Consider the following 22,498-nt stretch of genomic DNA (forward strand, 5'->3'; position numbering starts at 1 on the left):
AACGTCGCTCTGCATGAGGGCATCACTGGATACGATTTGCTTTGTTGCTTGTTTCCTTGTTGTAGTCGTCAACAGCAGCCGCCAAGCGTTTCTTCTCATCTAAGATGACCTTGCGAATTCTGTGTCGCCTCTTGTTGCTATCTGTAAATAATCATAAAAAGGAACACCTTCACATAATGCATATATTTACATTTTAATCTACACTCATCAATTCGTTTGCTAGAACAAATCACATCCAGCTTAAACAAACCTGCATCTGATTTTATTCTGTTTACAAAGTAGCTGTACAAGCTGTACAAACTGAGCATCAAACGGTCCGTTTCAAAGAAACTGTGACACCATTTTGTCTGTAAAGACTTTGTGTTCGCACTCTGATGATGACGACAAGCTGCTCTACTCGTGCCTGCAACGCTCCAAGGCTGCCATCAGTTTGATCCGTTTCTAAGTGAGAGGAATATTAATCAGAACACAGGATGAGTAACAGTCACCAAACTACAGTGGACTCTGTAATCACTGACTTGATGATATTCATTATAAGACATCTGGAGCCTTCATGTGCTGCATTATCATGAGATAACAAGTATGTTGGTGTTCAGCTTTATAAAACCAACTAGTACGACATCACTTCAACCCAGGTCCAATCCAATTTGATCAAACGCAACAACTCTGCCATCAATTCTGCTTTTACAAGCTTATTTTTCATTGTTTGTTGACACTGTCAGAAAGATCTTAACTCTAAGTTCTTTAATGAGGCCATGGTGGGTCCTGTTGTTATACACGAGTGCATTATATTGAGACTCACCTTCAGCCCATTGCTGCAGTGTGTCGTCATCCACACCCAGCTCATTTCTGCTCGCATTCAGGCTCTCCACTTGTTCTCTAAAGATCCTTATGATCTAAGAATACATTAATAAATGTCATTCATATGGACATTTTTAGAGTACTGGTGTTTTTGCCCCATTACCACACACATTAAAATGGGTGTTGAAAAAATGACCTTTAGATATCGCTGGCTCAAAGTGCAGCCCAGTTGTTCCACTTTCCTTTTGTTCCAGCCCAAAGCCAGGAGGCTCAGCATGTCTGTTCGCCCTGCATTTCAGTTAGTATACAAATAAGAATGAATGAGCAGGAGACTGAGTGGAATCTCACACACAGACACACACCTGCTTTAGACATGTACTTCGTTGTGATGGCCGCCCTAGACAGGAAACTGTTTACTTGCTCCACCTCTTCTCCAACTGTAGAACCGGCCCCATCCTGAAACGCACCTCCCCATTTGATCTATAGAAAGGAGGTCACAATACATGACTGCTGAATTCATTCAACCTTATAACAAAATGTCTTAAACGTATCCAAGACTACAAGCTGCAGTATACCTCGCACATCCAAGTGTGAGCTACTCAAAATTAAGTACACATTAAGATAAAGTCAAGTAAATAGTATTACGACAACACCAAGAGAAAAACAAAATAAATATCCACCCATCCAAATATGTATCCACACACACACACGTATGAGTATATGGTTATGGCGTTAACGTCATTTTAACAAGATTAACGCTGACAGCACTGATATATATGTGTATCTTACATCATTTGTGTGTCTCTGGATGTATTTCACAAACTCAGCAACTTCCTCATCTTTCTCAATGAAGACACCTTCAAAGTTCCCCTGCTCTGAAGTGCTGAACGAACACGGTGACAGTTGTTTGAAAAGAAACATCAAAATACAATTTTTGTACAAATCCATATTTGATTTATGTACACAATGCATAACGTACCTTGCATTTGATTGAAAGCGATAAAGCTTGCAGTTTCCATCAACTGAGACGGCGAGCATGTCTGGAGTGCAGGCAGGGCAGCTAAAGCATGGCTCCTTGCACATCCTGTCCACCTCACACTTTACAGCACTCCACTCCAAGAAACTTTTGCTGAAGGCATCAGCTGATATTCGGCCAGTCTTTTAAGTCGAGGACAAACAACAGAATATTCACAGACAGTCATCATAAACATTGATTTGCACAATTTCCTTAAACTTGACAAATTTAGAAACTCACCCTTCCAAAATGGGCTGTTCGTTCATCCAGCACTTTGACAAAGGCCTTAAGTGACATCCCTGCTGCAGCTTCTTAATGTCATAGAAAGACTGAAAGACATCCATTGAAAACAGGGTGCAGAAATTTAAGGTGCCAGGCCAATATCCACCACCCTGGAAGTCCTTAACTGAGGGGGACCACATTAGGCCACAGCTGGTGCAGCTCACCACTGGCAGTGCAAGGTTATAACGGCCTTTAGGAAGGATAAGGAGAAATCCAGTCATGGCTCAACAAAGACATTCATTTTTTCCCATGTTGTTTTCAAAGCGGTCTGGTAAATCCAAATGACCTTTGACAGGTGCCCACATATACTGCGGGCCGAGGGTAATTCAAAACAATGTAGCAATGTACAATTTGCAATAAAACCTGCAAACACATCTATTGTGTATGTACTGTGTGACAAAAGAGCAACTTACCATTTATGGTTACAAGAGCCACAATTGCACCGGGTGAAACCTCAACGTTACCTGCTGGGCAGTCACACACAGTCTGGTCTTTGCACAGGCAACAGCCGAACTAACATTAAAAACACACAATATATATAAAAAGAATTGGAAATTAAATGATACACAATAAATATACAATAACAGCACACACTCATAGTACATAGCAATAAATGCATAAGACTTAAAAACCGTACCTATTGGATTGTGAAACTCTGATGAAGGCTGCAAAAACCCTCCTGTTACTGCCTCTCTGCTGTGCAGGACAAAGCGTGTGTGAACTGCAATATCACAGTCAGCACAAAGGAATGGAAGAGGCAGGCAGTCCAGACACCTCACAACTACTTGTTTGCCACACTGACACACACGGTGTGACTGTGGATCCAGAGTAGCTAACATATTGTCTATAAGACAAGGCCTGGCCTCTTTCCACTTTAGCAAGGACACCATGTTTCTGATCGCCCAGTGAGTAGCAGCTGACTCAGACAACGTCTCACAAGTCATGGCTGCGTCCTCTTCTCCATCCTCCAACAACTGAAGGAGCTCCTGACGAAGCACCTCAGTTCCACACACTAACAGAAAAAAAATAAAGAAACTCTTCCACAAAGTGAAAAACACTCTAGGCAGTATGTTTCTTAGGACTGCACAAAAGCCCTGCCTAACTCAACTATAACAACAAATATAAAAGTAAAGGAATCACAATATATACAAGAAGGTAAAGTACCTTTTGTTGGGTTGACACTGGCAACATAACTAGGTTCTTCACGTGGACACTGATGCTGATCTGCAGACACTGGGGGGAAAAAGAGATTGAAGAATATTTACTTACTGAAATTCTTTGGTGAAAACAAGTTGTGAGATAAAATCAATGGTTGTGAGAACACTGACCACGTGGCAACTAGTACTTCGACTGGATGATGGTCTTTGAGGAATAAAATCTCCCTGTCTGTCAAGGGCGGCATCACTTACATTTTGATTAGATACCTTGAGTTTGTAAATGATCAGATTACATAATTGGAATACAATGTATCCAATTCAGGGTTGCAGGAGGATGAAGCCTATCCCAGCTGATACAGGACAAAGACAGGCTGCCAGTTTATTGCAGGGCTAACACGATATGTGTAACAGAAAATCCACTTAAATGTTTGATATTTCTTATAATAATCATAATTATGACTATTATTTAAAGGTTTCTTTAAATAATACATTTTGATTTTTTATAACCTCTAAAATATAAACCTGAGCTGTTTCAGATTCTGACCTCTGACCTCACTGCAGCTCCCTCTTGGAAGTACGTCTGCTTCTTGTCTACCCCCAGTGATGACCGCCTGCCCTTGATATCACGTACTGTACCTGAGGAACAAAAAAGGACAAACACTTGCCTTCATTTAAGAAGTACATTCATACAGAGGTAATCTATGGAAACACACTAGTTCACCCTTTGGGAGAAATCAGTTCCTGTGAAACATTTCTGTAAATGAACATCATGTGGAGAATGAATGAAATGAGTTCTTCAGGTGACTCAGCAGTCCCACACTGACAAATGAAATCTAGTTAAACTATTAAGCATATTTGCTCTTCTGAAATCTGTGTTAAACAACAACAAACATAAATTAGTAACAAAAATACAGCTGAGTAGAGGCTTTACAAACCACCAGCAGCCATAATGCTAAATTTTAATCTTCAAATGTTTCTGAGCCGTCTTCAACCTGCTTTTAACACATTAAAGTCCCACAGTCAATGCAGCCTGACTCAATCCTAGATGTTCAGCACACAGAGACGCCGTTTAAAGTTTAGTGATAACCTGAGTCACTGATCATTTGCAGTATTACAGAGTCTGGCAGTCTTTGCATGATGTCCACGTCACTGTGAGTTTCTAGCTGACTCTCAGGTGTGACAGGTGTGCCAGCAGGAAAGAGTAATAATAACCTGCATCCTGAGGTTTGTCATGCAGGATTAAAGCAGCCAGGCTTTGTTCACACAGCTAGGATTGTATTTTACACTGACCCTGGGTCAGTATAAGTATCATACAGTTTAAACGAAGCACTGAAACTTGCACATATTTATTACAGATGCACTGAAGCTAATCGAGATATTTGCTGTCAGTCTGTGGCTGCGATTAAACACTTTACTGGAAACTTTATTAACTAGTAACTTCATCAGTCATGACAGAAGCTAATATTTCTGTGCTAACATCGTTTAAACAGTAACAGCTTTCCTCCAATATAAGCTAACGTTTACACCGTAACTTTAAGCTAGCACCATAAAGACGGTAAAACACGTAATAACATCTACAAATGCATCTTAAAGCTGTTATATTAGCACTCGGTGTATTACTAACATAACCACATTAACATTACTGACACTCGCAGACTTTTAATAGTCATTCTATAAATGCTGTCCGTTTAAATGGTCTTACCTGGTGGTCCATATGGTCCATAAGTGAAGCAGAGGGAGCCTGACCATGCGTCACACGTTTGACGAGTTGGGAGTGAGAACGTGTTGGGCTATAAGGAACACACTCACTTCCTGAGCCCTGGGCAATAAGAGACGTTTTGTGTTTTATGATTTATTGATATGTTTGATCCTTTCTGACCTGCGTTAATGAAGCAGTCATTAGAGCACCATGTCCGCTAGAATAGTTCTGTAGTTTGATGCTTGAGTCGTTGCAGACTTGTTGAAACTCCCTCACCCGTCAAAGCAGCGTCTTTGTTATTCGCGTCCAGCAGATGGCAGTGTTTCACTGTCTGACGGCTGTCTGAAGCTTCAGCTGGATTATTCGTTTAAATGAGATCGTTTTATAAAACTTACAACAACAGGCCTGAACCTGCTCAGCTCCAAAGAGCTGGCTAAACGATGGGGCATGTTCAGAATCTTCCTGAAGTTTAACAATTTCCCAAAAAGCTCCACAAAGTGAATTTTCATATAAGACAAGAAGGAAAGAACAGGGTGTGACGTGGAAGGGGCACTCTGGCAAACAAATTACTGCTTTTATTAAGTTACAAAACTCGCAGTCTTGTTCACGAGTGATCAGAGAAGGGAACAGGAGATGGACAGATGGATCGGTGCTGCGGCTGCAGACTCTTCACCAGTCCCTCTTTACCAGTCGATTTACGTCCTTACCCTCTGTCACAACGGGACTGAACGGACTCACGCGTAGGCTCTGAGTAGGGAACAATAAAGGTTTTTTATTTACAGAAGCACCAGGTGATCTATTTACACAGTGGGGAAAAGACGGGTTCCGGGAATCCACACACGAACAGGAGGGGGGAAAGACACTTGCAGTCCACACACGCTCCAAAGTCCTCACTCCATCCACGCTCCACGCTCCTCTTCACACTCCACAAGAAACACAAAAGCTCGCTCCAATCCTCACACACTTGATCGCTCAGGTAACACAGGGGCAGGTCCAGGGAAATCTATTCACAGAGATGCAAAAGGTTACTGTAAGAAGATCGCTAGGGAAACACGAGAACGAACTGAGCTGGGGTTAACACTGACGAGAGTCGGCAACGGTCCAGCGACGAGAAATACAGGGCTGCCATCTTATAAGGGGACTGGAACACTGTTGGGTGATGAGCCACAGGTGTCACCAGGTGCGTGGGCCAAGGGCAGGAGCCCACAGATGAGCTCCGCCCAGGCAGTGAGAGAAGGAGGGAGGGAGAGAGCGGGGACAAAATCAAAACAAAAAAACACATGTAGCCACACTGAGGCGAGCGGGTAGACACAGGGACCCTGACACCCTCGCCTTTTTCACAAATGTCATGTATGAAAATCTATAATAACTCCAGTTATACGGATATCAATATCCTCATAAGTGAGGATATTGATAAACTGATTTGAACTTTTACTGATTTCTGTTTAGATATAAATTGATTCAAAGTGGTCAGATATGCAGATTCTGACCTTTCCTCTGGCAAATATATAAACTCACTGAAAACAGTTTGACTTTTCAGAGAGTTTCCTATCTATCTGTATTTTTACTTTAATAGTTAAGCACGATTAACATTTAGGAAACAAAAATAAACAAGTTAATAAATGAAATGAAATAATACTGATTTATATATTCACTCTGTTTACTTTTTCGATATAGAAATACAATGAAGACTTCCATGTTCCTGCTGGTGGCGCTCTCTGGCACTGTGCTCTGCATGACTAACGGACGTGTTCAGAAAACCAGCATATCATCAACATGATCCCACAAGGGGGATGTGATGATCTGATAGCAAACAGAGATAATAATGGTAACTGTAAGCGCAAGAATACCTTTATCATTGGTGACTTTAATCAAGTTAGAACAATTTGTGATCCAAGCAATTGTATCAATGCAAATAGAAATCTTTATAAAAGCCCCACAGACGTGCACATTCTGTATTGTAAACTGCTGGGACAAACAACGATATCCATTGTACATCCAGATACAGATGAAAAGGCGTATTGTAATTGCATGTGATAAAATCAATACTTTCCTTCAGCCTGTGCACTTTGAATGTTGCTCTTGAGTTGAGAGATGCTGTGAGCTTGCTGCCATCTTTAAACATCACTTCATGATGCTGGTTTAGATGCTTTATAAGACTTTGTTACGTTTCTTAAACAGTGATGAAAATAATAAAGAGGAAATATGAGAGAAGTGATTTTCAGTGAATGTTGAAAAAAATCCCACAACAACAAAAATGATGGCAACATTGCTACACTTTGCTTTCTTAGCTTGCATATTGTACATTTTCACAGTTGTTTCTGATTGGCTCCATCTTCTCTCGTTGTCACAGCTGTTGCTCAACTTTCAGCACTCATTCAATTAAAAAAACAACAAACAAAAAAACCAAGCTGCTGCTGGTAAGGTTGGCATTCTTGCAAGACTCAGTAACACAAAACAAATAAAAAAAATGCACATCCCATGTTTATCCCATGTGATTCCAGGCTGAGTTTATGCATTTATGCTTATTTGTTTATAAAATATTATAAGCTGGTCTGAGGTCATTTGTTACTAAAGAAAAACAAACAAACACTGTGTCATTATTTAATCCACTAAAACTAAGACACAATGCAGAAGCAGTGTGTGAAAACTAAGTGCACCTTCACTGGTGTAGCATCTGCCTTAGAAACAATGAAGTCAAATGAAACTGTTTAATCATCTCTATGTGCTAAAGGCTCATTTTAATGCAGCATTAATCACGTTGCTTTAACAGCGCTGCATTTTAATAATGTTTATCACGTTCTTTGTAGATTTTAATTATCACCATCGTCGCTGTGATAACATGTCTGGTTGGAGCAGGCGGCACTCAGGGATCATGTTGTGTGGAAGAAGAGTCATGTGATTGTTTTTTTTTAAAGATTTTTTTATATGAGTGCACAGAGTGTGAAACAGAAAGATAGGATCGACAGAGAAAGCTGATCATGTCTGTTGTGACACCTGCAATCTCTGACTAGAGTTTTAGGTTTTGTCAGGCAGCTAACACAAAGAAAGCCTGGCTTCATTGTACAAATACAACTTACATATACAACACATGACATATTACACAGAGTCATTATTTATTCAACAAAAACTAAGCCAGATGCAGTTTTTGGATTTTATTTCAAAATGTTCTTATTCTGATTGTTTACTTAATATATTTAGACACATTTGGTTTATTTCTATAAAAATGATATTTTACACAAAACTTCAAACAGCTGCCTGCAAACATGGCTCTTTATTGTAAAGCCAGGTATGAACAACAACCTGCAGCTGCATGCTGTTGTGCTCATTGGTGTCACATTAGGTTCTGAACCACAAACAGAGAAGTTTCTTAGAACTGCTGGGCTAGTGATGTAGGTGTTGATGCAAATGATGGCTTAGGGTGGTGCTACGACAGTGTATAAAAACTGAAGCTCCCAGAGCCAAGTGTTATTTGTTCTTCCGTAACTGAGGTGAACTATAACCTGCTCAGGTAGAATTTAATAACAGCGTGTCTGAACTGCTCGTCTCCAGGCTTCACGTCTCATTCTGTAAGAACTTGTTGTTTGTTTATGAACTTTTTAGAAACAACAGACTTTTGTATACTTCCAAGAAAGAGGGAGAACTGACTCTTCTGCCACACTCACGTTCATCTTTATCTGTCATCAGTTCAGATAAAAGCATCACTGATTATTCTGAACACTGTTTTAAAGCTTCTGCGTCACTCTGATTTCTTCTTAAAGTTGGCAGACAGGATTGTGAAGAAGGACATAGTGGATCCCCCCTTTTAATGAGCATATTATCTGTGAACACTGAATACAAACAACCTAAATGCTCATTAAAGAAGCAGGTTGGCTCATAAAGTGCTCTGTACTTGTTTTATGCAAGTGCTGTTTCTGGAAACAACCACCATCTGTAATCAACACAGGACTTATTGAACTGTCAGGTGTGCAGACAACATGGCACATTTTGGGAACACCTATAGTTGATGTCTTAATTATGAAAATAGCTACTATGTAGTTGATGCTTCCTGTTCTGCCAGAGCAGGTGCAGCCTTTGTGGAAGTGGGTTCCACTGGACCAGCGTCTGTGAACGATCCACTGTGGGTGATTTTTTTTTTGACCTTACATCTGTGTGTAAGGACCAACCACAACCATCTAAAATCTTTGCATGTTATTTTATCTTCTGTGTAAGAAGTACACAGCATACCCTGATGATCAGCTTCAAGGGTTCTCAGTGTAGGATGCATACAGTATGTCATGCTGAAATATAGAGCACTTACAATAGAACCCACTAGAAACCAATTATTTTAGCCTGGCTCCTTAAATCTATGGCATTTTTCCCATGCTGACTGATATGCTGCTCAGTGTCTTTTGCTGTCTGTCATGATCCTGGGCCATGTTGGCCCAGCATTCTTAGTTTTCATATGTTTTGTGTGTTGTTCTTTATTTATGCCATGGTTTCTGTTAAGATGTTCCTTATTTGATTACCTCCTGTGTGCCCCTCTGTTTATCTGTGAGCCCTCGTTTCCCCTCCTTGAGTTTTATTCCATGTTTTCCCAGCCCGTTATGTCCGTGCTCTCCCCGTGCTGTCTCTCCTCCTCTCTGAACCTCCGTGTACTTCCTGTTTTACTTTGACAGTCTCCCGTCAGTGTTGCGTTCACTCCTGCCGTGTCTTGTTATGATTATCAGTGTCACCTGTGTTCCCCGTGTGCTCCCACTTCCCTCGTTAACCCTCTGTGTATTTATGTCTGCGTCTCCCTCAGTTCTGTGTCGCGTTCTCCCTCATTCATGGCCATGTGTTTCTCTGTGTATTACGTTATAGTTTCCTCGTTTAGGTTGTATGGTTTCTCTCTCCAGCAATAAAGCTGTGTTTTGAGTTCATTCCTGCCTCCGTGAGCTTGCGTTTGGGTCCTCATCCTGCCTGCACACAGCCGCAACCATGACAGTCTGCTTTTAAATCAGATGTCACTCTGAACATAAACACAAGCCACAGCAGCCCAGCTGTCTTAGCTGAGTACAAGGATACATTTACTCTCTTTGTGTAAAATATTGTGATGATTTTACATTATATTAGGCAGGCAGCTGCCCAAATTAAACCGTGACTATTAGCAGTTTGGTTATTTTGAACGCCTCGGCTGGAAAAAATTCAAAATGGTTTGTAAGGTTGGCCACAGCTTTGTATGTAAAGGGGAGTTAGAAGATTGCTTCATATTTTAAGATTGATTAAGATTAATTAATATTTTTAATTGTTTTATTTTACATCTCACCTTTTACACTGCATTGAGTTGCTGCCATGTGATTGGCTGAGTGTACATCGTTCTTTGTTTCAAAATGGACTTAATGCTTGGTTGAACAGTTGTGATGTTTATCTCCTTTAGATTTATTTTTTATTTTCATGATGAAAAATGGTTTGTTGGTTCATACCTATGAAGTTACAGTGTTTCTGAAAAGCCTAAAAAGATGAATTGTTACCATAGTAAACTTCAAAACAGACTTTATTATATGATATAGTTTTAAAAAAGGATAACAATTGACTTCAGCATAATATAAAATAATGTGTTTTCCCGATACCTGATTTTTAGCACTATGTATGCATTGGTCAACTTTCAGATCTATGAAGTTCAGCTCAGTTATCTATGTTTTCATTTTTAGTTTCCATTTGCATTTAGATGCACGGCCGATTCTCTGATGTGTGATCTGTTTCTACCTGTGCTGATGCTAGCAGGACTAAAGCTGATCAAGCAGCAGTAAATATGTGAAGCAAGGCTGAAGGATACACTCATAAAATGAACAGAATCATAAGAATATAACAGCACGAGCACTGCAAATGCAACTAAACCATGTTGACATCAAATGGTATGTTATTTGAAATCTATATGAAATAATGACACATCTATGTTTTCCAATTTATTTTATTTATTAATTTAATTTTTTGCACAGTTGTGTAAATCAGTCTGTCTGTGGACTGCCAGCCAACACATCCACAACACCAACAACTCAGACAGCACAAAGCCTTTTAAGTTGGCGAGGCGTGATAGCAAATGCAGCGCAGGTACATCCATCTGACCTGCAGCAGCATCGCAGACCACGCCCCCCTCCACACCACTCTTTCCTCATAGTTGCTCGCCATCGTTGCGCTCAGAGGGTAGAAGGTCCCGATCGAAGTGCACAGGTAACTTCCCTTCACATTTCACGACAATGATCCTGTTAGTGAGAAGCCTGCCTTCATACTGGCAGCTGGGTTTCCTGGCTCCCTGATGCTTTAGCTTACATTTAATTATGCGAAACGTTGCGGTACTATACGTCATGCCGCTATTTTCATCGTACCTCCCATCACCTCTACAAATGGATTTGACCTTTGCTGGAATGCTGAGGATGAATGTGTTGGTTTCCTTACAACTGTTGTCAATTTTGTAGATATTCCTATTTGATATTTCTGTGTTACACAGCTTTTCAGTCATCTTAGCATCTACATGCTGTCTTCTAAACTTTTCATAAGGTGTTTCTTCAGGTCGGTGCTCGCTTGGTTGAAAATTGTTCACTTTGGAAAATCCGGAAGCAAAGAGCAGCACGAGCATCATGCAGACAAACAGTGTCTTCATCGTCTCCTGGAGAAGAAAACACATGGACATTTTTCCACATTAAGAATTTGGCAGATACATCCTTTTGGATCCTGAAGCTCAGTAAGTCGTCTTTGTGAGCTGCAAACACACACGACAAGAGGACTGATAGACCTTTTTTTTTTAAATGAAAGAAGTCGTTTTATTTATAGTTTTCTTTTTTATTTATTTCTAATCATATATATTACTTTGTTCTCTGTTTATTTTTTATTTTTCAACTGTTAGGACGATTTCTAAATATCCTGAACAAGCCTGATCTGGACGGCTCCTGGAAGCAGATTCAGGCGTGATGATGTCATTTTCAACTGGAAAAAGAAGCTTTGAAAAGCTGAAGTAGTTTAAATGTTTAGATATTTAACCTTGTTGTATTACTTTATATTTTATATTCATCGTATTAAGACATCAAGATATTTGTTTTTGCCTTAAAATTTTGTGTTTTAATTTATACTTTTTGTTATTATTTTTTTTAATTTTGTCATTTTGCCTTTTTTACTTGATGTGATTTGGATAAATATATATTTATATCTACAGATATATTGAGAGAGTTTTTCTCTGGGTTTCACAAGCCCATTTTATAGATAAAAGTCCAGGTCATAATAGATCCGGTTCATTAAGAACAAAGTTTAAATCCTATTTAATATAAAAGCCTTTCTGCACTCAGTTATTCTTTCCTGTCACATGTTTCAGTGTGCTCTGTAGTAACAATGACACACTGCAAAATAAAAATAATAAGACACTCACCTTTTTTTTCCTTTACTAATGATGATGATTAACCTGCAGTGGTTCAGGTATAAGTTGGTTGTCTGGAACAGCAGGTGATGAAGATGTGGTGAAGGGTCTGTGGTTCATGTATATAGTGGGTTCATTACATAACTGGATAGGCAACATCTGACAGTCAGTTTAAATAAGATCTTGTTGTATTTGAACACAAATCAGCAAAAACAGGTCTCTCACCGTGCAAATATACAGCTTACGTAAGTTTAGTGTGCTCACCGAATGCAGTGTTTAGTGTAGCAGCAGAATTATGACAGTTTATGGAGATGTTCAACGTGAGCCTGCTGCCCAGCTTTAAAAGGAAAATCATTTTAAATGATACATAATAAGTTCTTACCAAAAGAGGAATGCAGACGGAGATGAGCAGAGATCTCTTCTGCAGTTCAGATGCTGCTGTGAGTTCTAGTTCACTTCTGTCACAGAGGAACAAAGTGTGTTTGGATCTGGACACTTTGATTTTTATACTTCTGATCAGCACCACCTCAAATAATCCTTTGCATCCACACCTACATCACTGGCCCACCACTTCTAGGAAACTTTAACACTTCCCTGCTTGTGACTCAGAAAGATAATGCAAATATGATGACCACTGACCACAAGAACCTGCATGTAGATGCAGCCTGTTTTTCCACATCTGGCTTTAGAAAAAAAATTAATGCACAAACAAATAGATTTAAAATAAAAAGATGTGTTGGTATATTTTGACCTTTCAAATAAACTATTAACACTTCTTTTTTCCCCTTTTTAAGTATAATTTTTGGCAAATAAAGTGAATGTTTTGACCATTTGCAGTTAAAATGTTGAACAATCTTTTTATTTTTGTTTTACTACCAGTTGGTTGTAATAATTTCATATGAGGGTTTAAATGGATGTATAACAAAACAAAGGATAAAAGTATATATAAAAGTATATTTAATGAAGCTGATCGAACAACAGTGCAATATGGCATGATGACAGTGTTTACAATTTTGGCAGGAGAACAAAAGATAAATATTATAAAATACAAGACATGAAAATCTCAGAGGTCAGGGGTCGGGGGCCCAGGAAGTCTGACCCGCAGATTCCAGGTCTGACTTCGAGTACATAAAATATCATCTTTCTTGTGGGGAAGGAGCCTGAGTTAGAGCAGGAAGTTACACCATATTGATATTGTTGGGGTAGCCTCAATGCCAGTGTTGGACTCTCCAGTTTCCTTCAAGGAGGTTTGACTTTGTGCCATCGTTGGCTGGACTCTGTGCTCATTGATATCCCCGTATCAGTGAGTTAAGACACCATGCATTTATTTTCTGTGTGGCACACAACAAGAAAACAAGCCAAGAGAGAACACATCAGCCTCCAATGACAGTTTATTAAAAGGTTTATTGGAGGTTATTTGTTGTGTTATTGAACCTGTGTGCTAATGAAAGAGTGTCCTTAATAAACGTACTCCATAAGGAAGTGTGTTCACAAGTGCACAGAACACATTAGGGCACAGGTCAATGATCGGTTTTACAATTGTATTGTCAGATCGATGGACACTTTCGGATACTTGGATATTCAGGTGATTAGAGGAGCAGAGATGATCAGCTGATCAGGATTTGGTGGTGTGTTGGATCAGGTGGTGGAGAGATACAGGACAGGCCTGACATACACAAACGTATAGTGAAGGTGCAGAGGCTCAGATCTGTGACATCGTCCCAGCTCAGTGTCCATATTTAGATGTAACAGTGCTATAGACTTTACCTGACAACTTGTATGAGTAATGTTTTCATCTCAGGCATGTCAATTTCATTTGTGAATATATTTTTAATACTTGTACAACAGATTTTTTTGAGTGTTAAATAGAAATTATATGCTGAAACTGAAGTGATGGGTCGCACTCTTTAGTTCTGCTCTCGAAACAATGTAGGTGGTCCAGTTAACATATTTACATTTTTTCATTTGCTGTTTCACTTGCAAAATATTTCCAGTGTGACATTTGATCAGGTCTTGTAAACCTTGTCGTTAACCAAGCAGTCACTCCCAGGCTGCTGTGCTGATCACCGGATCTTAACTTCATTGTCACAGTGCACTCAGAACAAAACAGCCATGCAGAGATATGAGTCACAGTGACATTAAAACTGATGAAGACCGTCGTCGTTAGAACCAGCAAACTGAATGAACTAAAAAAGATCATCTAAATTCAACTGGTCTAAAATATCAGGATCTCAGTGTTAAGTCCATATTTTTGAAGTAGAAGCTTTTACTGGTTTTACTTAAGAAAAAGAAATAATAAGGAATTGTTTTGGAATTTGTCCAGGTTAACAGATGAAATCATGTTCAGTGCTTTGTCCTGTCAGTAAACACAGATTCTTTATTTGCACTGAATGGGACAGCATATAATTTCACTGCTTTTGGCGTAATGACAATAAAAGATAGTTTCAAAGTCTGACCTGCAAAGCCCGTCCACCCAGTGTCCTCCTCAGTCATGCTGGTTGCATGATTGCTGTAGAAGTGCTAAACTACTGTGACCTGATTAATTGAACTGAACTCACACTGCAATAACTAATCAGTGAGGTGGTAGTTTAAGTACTTCATTACCAAAATGTATAAATGAAGTACATCAGAAGATGTTGGGGAAGAAGGACTTCACCGGGTGGGCCTGGACCCCCGAGGCCTGTCCCTGTGCCGACCTCGTCTGAGTCTAATAGATTTATAAGATAGAGCTCATCAAAAGACTAAGATATGAATATAAACATGATATTTGTCAGTTTAATTTAATGTTAAGTTGAACTGGAGTTAACCAGAATCCTTTACTCTTCCAACTCCTCTACTTTGTCTAACAGTTAGCTTAGCTTAGCCTAGCCAAGTTTTCTTTGCAAAATTGCTAATTGCATGGTTTCAAATTGCAGTTTTGATTTTAAGTGGACTAATTGTTCAGACCAGGGGCCCGTTCTTCGTACGTCGCTTACTACATCCAAGATCAAATCATCGCGCTAACCGTGAGCTCGCTAATCCGGTTCCCCGAACACACCTGCTGTTGACGATTACTACAGCTGGACGCAGGAATGTGACATCACTGGGTGTCGTAAAAGGGGCTACGCATCGATAGTAGAAACATTGATCGGCAACCCGCTGATTGGTCGGCGAAAATGTCGAAGGGGCGTGCTCGGTATTTTCCGGCAGCAGAGCAAGAACTCATGAGTGAGGGATTACAGGAGTTTCAGAGTTTAATTAAAACGCAAGAGAACACTGCAAAGGCTGCAAAAGCAAGGAGAGAGGGCTGGCAGAAAGTTGCTGACAAATCAAACTCGTAGGTAATTTAATAATAATAATAATAATGGATTGGATTTATATAGCGCTTTCCAAGGCACCCAAAGCGCTTTACGATACCACTATTCATTCACTCCCACATTCACACACTGGTGGAGGCAGCTACGGTTGTAGCCAGGCTGCCATATCGCGCCATCGGCCCCTCTGGCCAACACCAGTAGGCGGTAGGGTAGATCTATCATATGACACTATATTGTCCAATATCATATGGCATTATATTATATTATAATATGTTATATTATATCCCCTTTCACATTAGAGCCACAACAGGACCCACAAGAACATGGGAACAAGTAAAAGTGGAATACAGGAGTATTCTACAGAATGGTAATATTTATCTCTTAGATTGCTTTGCGTCTCTTGGCAAGGTAATACTGGCCTGTAATACTCTGTTAGTTTGTTCATAACAGCAACCAAGAAAAGGGCAGAGGAAAAAAAGACAGGTGGTGGTCCTGCACCCCCTCGTCAACAAGTTGGTTAAGTAAATAATACCCTCACGGGAATATCGATATCTCTCTATGAGCACACTGTCGCGCTGAGCTAAAGGATCCTGTCTATCCCGCAATATACGCTGAATTCTGAGGACTCTCCTTATCAATCTTGCACCTTCCGCAATGGGTTGGTCGCGTATACGGACAGGACATGGCTGCGACAGGCTTCCCAAATCCACCTTCGCTTTTATAGCCGTGGTCTCTCATCTTGATTACACGAAGTAATTTACAATTACTACTCTGAAATATGAATTACATCTGTAATAATCACATACATGTAATAGAATGTTAATAGTACATTTCCCTTTTTTAGGAAATGACCTGTATGTATCTGTGTGACATCAATAAAAGGATCAAGTGCTGCATTATCTTTAGTTACATTGATAATATTTATTTATGGTGAAACAGTGGAAAAATATCGCTGTTGCTTTCGTATAAATGAAGCGGACATACCTGCGTGGCCGCGATCTAATCCTGTTTACATAAAGTAAACCTGCTCCCGAGCAGGTTTACGCTTACGGCTCTGTTGCTATGACAGCAAGTCCCGGATGAGCTTCGGGGAACCGAACGATCCAAGATCACGCGAAATCGTCAACAATCTAATCCGGCTAACCTACTTAGCGAGGTACGAAGAACGGGCCCCTGCTCTGGGGCCTGTCTGAAGTATTAAATTGACATATATTTGTCTCAACACCTACGCAGGAGAACTTTTTTGTAAGTGTGAAATGGAAAATAGAAGAAGAAGTAGAGATGTGGGTGTTCCTATTTACATGTTTTTATTTTCTGTTTCTTTAGCCAAACATGTTATTTGATCAGAGCACCTGCCTGTACACCTGCTGTTAACCAAGCAGTTATTTTCAAGCTGCTACACTGATCACAAAGTCAGGACATATGAATGACAGGAAGTGTCCAGTGTCACGTACCGATATTAATGACAACAATGATGGGTCAAAGCAACATATGAACATTTATTACGATATCCTGATAAATGTAATGCAGCGGGATAACTTCTACAGTTATTATGTTAGTGATGATGCCTCTTTGCTTTTCATTTATTCACAGCTTTGTGGCGTACGATGGAGTGTCAGGGCCACATTAAGATGATAACCTGTCACGGCTGCAGTACCCTCTACAACACGGCTTGTGTCGATGATTTAGTGAAGCAAACTGATCAGCTGTCTCATTGTGTCTTTTGTGTGTTTGGTTTTGTGTTTTCAATGAACTGAAAGCCCTCTTTAATGCACGAGGGTGTGACCATCCACATTCTCTCATCTGTCCAGTGTCAGCCATTCATTTTGTGCAAATGGTCAAGTCTTCCAAGTGTGCGTGCTTTTCCTTCTGAGTGCTTTTCCTTCAGCGTCTGTGTTACTTGCGTCCAGCAGATGGCAGTGTTTCACTGTCTGACGGCTGTCTGAAGCTTCAGCTGGATTATCCGTTTGCTATGTTTGCCATGTTACAGTGGGGAGGAAAAACTCCTTTTTAACAGGAATATCTAGACATGAGTGATTACTGCAGTGGGGCACTATCTGTGCTATCTATAAGAAATGTTAGCAACAATAAAACTCTGAGGATCAGGGCTCCATTTCACTCCAGTGTTCAGTGGCATTTTAAAAGAGTGAATACCGACGCTGAATGTCTTTGTAAAGCAAAAGCACTTTGTTAGCCTTTACAGAGCAAAGCTATGGATCAATGTGCAGTGAAGAAAAATCGAGGTGGCCAGTCTGTCCTTTCCTAACCAATCACAGAGCTCCTTACATTGCACCATGTGGCTAATTTGCGTTTTACTGATATTGCTGGGCTGCTGTCAATCATTTTGTCTTTATATTACAACAGAACATTGACCTTTAACCTGTTTAATTCATACTGAGTATTTAAAAAAATGTATTGTCATAATAAATTCTGCCTCACTGAAACACCATTTTGCATTAGCCTCTATCACCTGACTTGTCACTGATGATATCACTGCATGAGCAGGCGAGCGGTAGCGGCGGGGGGGTGTAGGTGAAGCTCGTGAAGAACAAAATTCTGTACGAGCGGACGCAGTGAGTCCAATAACCAGGGGTAACTGGAAATAAGGTGTTGTAGGTTGGCTTCCACAGTGTAAAGAGACACTTCTCCCTCATGTTCTAACAGCTGGTAAATCAATTTAGAAGCAGAGTCGATAACGGCCTCCTGAAGCTCCCTAGGTGGGGTGACTGCCGCTGGATCCATATCTGGCTGGTCCGTACTGTCACGGCGGGTGAGGAGAGCCGTGTGAAAATAATAAATGAGGATCCAATCGCAGGCAGTAGTGGAGAAGTGAAGGTGGTTTATTGAACACAAAAATAAATATGGACAAACAGCAAATGGAGCACGAAGTAAACTAGACTGGAAACAACTAAACTACAGAGCACAAACACACGGGTGAGACATGGTGGACACACAGACGGACCAGCAACTACAATGACTGAGGACACGACTTAAATACACAGAGAAACACAGGGGAATTACACACAGGTGGTGGACACAGCTGGGAATAATCACCAAGACGAGACAGAGGTCAAACTGAACACACTCACATGAGACGCAGACCTTCACAATAAAACAGGAACAAGAAACCATCACACTAAGACGCAGACTCGACATAGAGAGAGAGACAGAAAATGACACATGGAACTAAACTAAACCTGCAAAAACATGACAACTCAAAATACTGGGTCAAACTGACCCAGAACCGTGACAGACTTTCTATAATGTTTTGCTTGAGCATGTCCTGCTTTTCTGTAATGTTATTTCTACAGCCTCTTATTTCTAACCTCTTGTGTACCTCTTTTCAACCACTGGGAGGCGCTACAGCTTCATTCCTTTCACACTAAGGCAGCGGTAGGGAACTCCAGGCCTCGTGGGCCGGTGTCCCTGCAGGTTTTAGACGTGCCCTACCCCTGCACTAAGGCCTTTGAAATCTTCATTAACACTGAGCTTGAAATTTCTATCAGTCGAATGCAAAGGAGTCCTGTGGTTGTAGGACAGAGGTAGGGAACGTTAATCTGCCATCATTTAGATTATATGACAACAACCTTCAAATCTGAAGTCTCAGAAATCTGCTTCATGTACAAGTTCCTCCAATAATCAGGGCTAATATCACCAAATTGTACATAAACAGACTTTTACATGTTAAATATTTCTCAAATATGGGGAAAAAAACAATATAAAATACTATATTATTAACAAAATATCTTAAGATACAGCTACAAATTGCTTGAAACATTTGCAATGAAATATATAAAACAGCTTTATTGTCAGTGAGGACAAAGTTATAGTGATGCTGTGCTGGAGTGTTCAAAAGAAGACAGAGACATGAAGTATAAATATTGTATAATATTAAATATAAGAAAGAACAAAGTTATAAAAACATTAATAATTGAAATCTGCAACAATATTCACATAAAGTGTAAAATACAGAGTTAACTGTTTAATAGGTAAAGTTTAGGTCTTGCAGTCGAACAATGATCCCAAACACAGCAGCAAATCTACAGCAGAATAGCTGAAAAGCAAAGTCCAGACCTCAACCTGGGACATTCAGAGAGCTGTGCTTAAATAAATGCCCACAAAGCTCAAAGAACTGAAGCAACGTTGTAATGAAGAGTGGGCCAACATTCCTCCACAACAATATGAGAGACTGATAAAGTCAAGCAGAAAACAATTAGCTCACATTTGTGCTGCTAGAAGTGTTTCTAGTTATTCACAGGACTGTAGTTTGAATTTAAAGAAATGTGAAAGTGCACTGAAATTAACATAAAGTTATTGCAATTTTTAAAAAAAATCAAGAAATCTAAGAGGAAGAAACAAGGTAAACCACACAATTGTTTTCCTTATATTCTCCACACGGCAATGCACATAACAGACATAAAATATTTGCATTTATCAATAGAAAATATACAATTTTTCCATAGTCATAGCCAGGCCCGATTACTGCCAAACCTGTGCTGAATCAATCACTTAAACAGGACCTGTCTGACAAAGTAGAGTAGACCAAAAGATCCTCAAAAACTACACATCATGGCGCAATCCAAGGAAATTCAGAAGCAAATAAGAAACAAAGTAATTGAGATCTCTCAGTCTGGAGATGCAACGTCAAGATGAACAGAATCCAGTTTCTGGGATCCTGAAGGAGAATGTCTGGCCATCTGTTCACGACCACAAGCTGAAGTGCACTTGATCCAAAGCACACCAACAAGTCCACCTCTAAGCAGCTTAAGTAAAACAAAATAAAGACTTTGGAATGGCTTAGCCAAAGTTCATACGTGAATCTGATTGAGGTGCTGTGACCTTGGAAAGGTGGTTCATACTCAAAACCCCTCCAGTGTGGCTGAATTACAACAATTTTGCAAAGATGAGTGGGCAGAAATTCTTCCAGCACCTCGTAAAGGACTCATTGCCAGTTATCCCAAACGCTTTATTGCAGATGTTTCTACTCAGGGTGGCCCAACCAGTTATTAGGTTTAGGGGGCAATCACTTTTTCCACACAGGGCCATAATAATGGCCGCCTTAATAATAAATGCCTTGATTTAGGAACTACTTTTAATGTTTACTTGTGCTATTTTGCAAAAAATAAAATCTCTGCAAAAACATCAAAACTGCTGACCATCTGACCTCAATATGAAATTATTAATCTTTTGACCAAAAACATTTAGATTTGTAAAAATAAAGAAACCATAGAGGAACAAACAATGTTGTTTGCTACGTTCTAACATGGCAATCTAAATAACAGTAATGCAAACATATATATTTATCAATAAAAACAGATCGCCTTTTCACTGTTACAAAAGTCAAGTACATCAATGTTTGTTCAGCTTTCATAAATGTAAGTTTGTAAGTACATAGTACATTTTTTGGTCCAACTTCTTTTAATACATGCAACACATTTCAGAACATTTGGGACAGAGACAACAAAAGACTGGAAATACTTCGTAAAAATCTGGTGAAACACTTTAAAGCCAGTGGGATTAAATGGGAAACATAAAATTTAATACTAGACAAAGACCGATTGAATCATGAAGCAAAGAATTAATAACTAAATCACAAGTAGAAAATGTTATGCAGATATTATTGGATAGATTTTGGTGTAGAAAAAAATGACAAGAAATGAAAAATGAAAGTTATCTGGTCTTTTTCTTTAAAGAGTAGCCTACTGCAGAGCAGCAACACTGACAAAGACCATCATCACCAATACTGCAGCTAATACAATGATCCAGGAGGAAACTTGAAAAAGCAGGAAAAATGTGACACTGATCAAAATGAATACATCAATTATTGATCAAAGAGAAAATGCATACTAGCACAATGCATTGTTATTGCATCTCAGTTTCTCACCATCACTGATAATCTGACGTCTGCTGGACCTCAGGAATCGTCTCCATCACCTCTCTGTGAGGAGCAGAGAGCACTCGTGCTGCACATCCCACCTGTGTGCTGTGTTTACGTGAACCTGAGAGCACAGCTGTAGTGGTGACAGTGAATGTAGCGTTGGTGTTGGACACACTGACAGTGTTGTACTGTGAGAAGCTGAGGTCTTGTTGTGAGAGTGTTACAGTGGGAGCAGGTCGACCAGTGGCTGAACAGGAAACAACCCACTCTTCAGCAGAGTTTGACTCTCTGACATCAACAACAGGTTCATGCAGCTCTGTGAAGGATCAGGAGATATAAAATAAGGAGTATATTGTTAAAGATACATTGACTTCTAACACATGTAACGCATGAAGGTAAAATTTCTTACCATAAGGATGTGTTACACGATTTATAAACCCCAGTTTGTTAATTATTTGTTCATTATTCATAACTATATACTTAATGTTTTAAAAATTAAGTGTTTTTGGTCAAATGGAATTTCTTTTTGGGTAATTTTAGCCCCTTTTAGCCCTCTGCCAAAATGTTTGAACCTTTCTGTCTCTAACAGTAAAACATCGTTCCTTTATCTTCTGTGTCTGGTGTGTTGGTCAGGATTAGCTAGCTTGGCAAAAAGTTCACATTAAACAAAGTGTGTTACTGTGAGGTGTGTGTTCGTACTATGAGTCACAGCTCGAGTTTTCTTGCGGGTGAAGGTTTTTCACCTCGCTGTCATTCTTGCATAAAAGTGTTTGACCCCTTCAGGAAAAAAAACGAAATTTGGGATTATTTTTTGTTTTGTTCATTGTGTGTATTTGTTTCTACTTTTTACTTTTTCTTTTACTGTGTACAGCACTTTGGTCAACCTGTGTTGTTTTTAGACATGGTTATTGATTGATTGATTGATTGATTGATTGATTGATTGATTGATTGATTGATTGATTGATTGATATGTCTTTGATTAAAATACAGCCTACTCCACA

The 22,498-nt window shown here is 39.6% G+C and overlaps 1 protein-coding gene and 1 long non-coding RNA gene across 2 annotated transcripts in view; both read left to right on the forward strand.

Annotated features, from left to right (window-relative positions):
* LOC143416813 (NACHT, LRR and PYD domains-containing protein 12-like) overlaps positions 1-22,498 on the forward strand; it is a 379,525-nt gene that overhangs the window by 320,582 nt on the left and 36,445 nt on the right. The window lies entirely within an intron of this gene.
* On the forward strand, positions 9,779-13,540 carry LOC143416829 (uncharacterized). The gene is made up of 3 exons (XR_013097080.1): positions 9,779-10,830; positions 10,915-11,657; positions 11,820-13,540. It is a non-coding gene; the product is annotated as an uncharacterized LOC143416829 (long non-coding RNA).

This window comes from Maylandia zebra, linkage group LG3 (genome assembly GCF_041146795.1).
Source record: "Maylandia zebra isolate NMK-2024a linkage group LG3, Mzebra_GT3a, whole genome shotgun sequence".
NCBI lineage: Eukaryota > Metazoa > Chordata > Actinopteri > Cichliformes > Cichlidae > Maylandia > Maylandia zebra.